The following is a 2,574-nucleotide window of genomic DNA, read 5'->3' as shown; positions in this document are numbered from 1 at the left end:
TCTTCCTCCTCGTCCTCGACGTCTTCCTCCACGTCTTCCTCCACGTCCTCGACGTCTTCCTCCACATCCTCGACGTCTTCCTCCTCGTCCTCGACGTCTTCCTCCTCGTCCTCGACGTCTTCCTCCTCGTCCTCGACGTCTTCCTCCACGTCCTCGACGTCTTCCTCCACGTCCACTTCCTCCTCCTTAGCTGGGACCAAAACGTCAAGCCTGACCTCATACTCACCGTTTACATAATAAACATATTCAACACATACTTCACCTGCTCCGTCGTCAGAGGAGTACGGGAGGATCCTGTAGCCCTCCTGTGCAGGACGTTCCATGATGTAGTTCACACCAGCTGAGAGGGAAAAATTAAAACTGTAAGGATTTCTCATAACATGAAATATTTCTGGATTACATTGAAGAATAATCAAAGATTAAATTAGAAAAAATGACACGTGTCACCAACACACAAGAGGCTGTGCCTTTTACTATTTTAACAATAATATCAAACATAGTGCAGCTCTGCCTCTGTTAGTTCGAACATTCGTTCGTTATAATAACTAGTTCGTTACAATAACTAACATTAGTTAGTTATTCTACACCAAACAATTGTAAGGACTTCAATGTTTGTGTGGACAAAACGATCAATGGTTAGCAGTAAACACCGTGAACGTGTTTGATATGCATTGAGCTACGTGCGTCATGACGCACAGTGAAACATGGCTACATTAATCCAACATGACCACAGTACCCTCTTTAGTTTATAACTCATTATTCTCCCAGTTTATGAGTTGCATATCACAGCGCGTGGAGAAGATGGTGCACGCGCACATGCAGTCTCGTACAGTTGCTTAACAGATCGCTCGCTTGTCCCTCGTAAACAAAATACCACAACAACGAGCAAAGCGCATCTCAATGTCAAATAAATAGTTGATGTAATATTATAAAGTAAAAGGAGCAGATGTTTTTTCTACAATAACTCAAGTTTCAACAATCAAAACAAACCCACGTGCACAACTTAAGCCTATATTTAGCATTTTATGAAAAAGTTCTATTTTGAAATAGGAAGATTCCATGCCTTCAAACCACATTGTGAACATATTCCACAGACATCCTGCCACATTTAAGACATTCTGCCACTCAAATAATCATTTTACCAGTGGTTGTAAACAGAATCACAAAGTTATAGCTATTTTATCATTTAATTTTTTTTTCCCTTTATCTTATTTTTTCATTGCACAGCTCTGCTTCCAGCACAGCTTGTTTTAACGCCGGCCGGTGTTTCGTTAACGCCGGCCGGTGTTTCTTTTTTCCCCAACAGGCCTGATAATATACGTAGTGTGAACTGTTCACCTTTAAACTCAAAAGGTTTCACTGATTTCTAAACTGAGAACACTTTTAAGGATTTAAGGGGATGTATCAAACTGAAAAATCCTAAAATAAATCTAAAAGTTGTCTTACCTGCACGCTTATCGTCCAAGTCACAGCCCGATCTCCTCAGCAGGTGCTCTCCTCGGCAGGTGCTCCTCCTCGGCAGGTGCTCCTCCTCGGCAGGTGCTCTCCTCGGCAGGCGCTCCTCCTGGAACGGCAGGCGACCGAGGGTCTTTTCCCGGCTCTCCTGTTGTCCACGATAGTAGTGATCCAGTAGTTTAGTTCTCCAAAAGATTCGTATCAAGTAGCTTTTCTCCAGAAGTTTAAAAACTCAAAGAGTCGGCTCTCCACGGTATGGATGTCCAAGAGGTGTTCAGCTCAAGAGGTGTTCCGCTCAAGAAGTGTTCCGCTCGTGTTCAAGTCCAAGTGCAGAGTGAAGATCAGAAGTTCTGAATGGCCTTAAGTAGCCATTCCGTTTCCATGGCATTTAGGGACGTTTAGGGTGTGTGATTGGTCGAGACAGAAAGAGAGAAATTTGAATTATTTTCTCTTAAATATAATATATTTTAATTTGAATTGTACTAGAGTTATTTTTATTTTATCTTTCAGTGCTCTATTACCATTCAGTACAGCTATGAGTTGTAAACATTACACAACCTGTCTCTGCTGGAGAAAGAGATTATATATATATATAGCGGGCAATTTTTTTCAGGCCATGGATATCCATTGTTTCAGACAGTTCATAGATTGGTTCAATCAGAAAGAGTGTGATTTTGCTCTGTAGTTTTGCTTGCATTCAGTATATGATAACACAAGAGACAGAATTTCAGGGTCATAGTGAAATTTGACAACATAAATATGAACTTTTCTCAAATAAAGAGAGAGAAATAATTGTCCTGCTTGTAAAGGAAAGACAGATCAACTAGCTTTCATATCCGAGTCACTCTCAAATCCTAATTCTTAAAGGGACCGCACACAATGGATGGAGAATGGGCCTGACAGTGTCAACTTTTGAGTTGTTTACTTGTTTTATTATGAGCAGGATTATAATTTGAAGGGGGAGAAAACATACAAACCAGAACGCACGCACATATGTAGCATGTTAGAGTTATAAATAACTTGTCCATGTGAGAAACAATAGTTTAATTTAATGACATCACCAAAATATCAATTTTAAAAAAGATTATTTTTTTAAAGCCAATAATGCCAAATTATTTG

The sequence above is a fragment of the Anarrhichthys ocellatus genome, unplaced genomic scaffold (assembly GCF_004355925.1).
Source record: "Anarrhichthys ocellatus isolate YVR2014 unplaced genomic scaffold, GSC_Weel_1.0 scaffold44, whole genome shotgun sequence".
Taxonomy (NCBI): Eukaryota; Metazoa; Chordata; class Actinopteri; order Perciformes; family Anarhichadidae; genus Anarrhichthys; species Anarrhichthys ocellatus.
The sequence above is the reverse complement of the archived record's forward strand: the minus strand, read 5'-3'. Positions refer to the sequence as shown.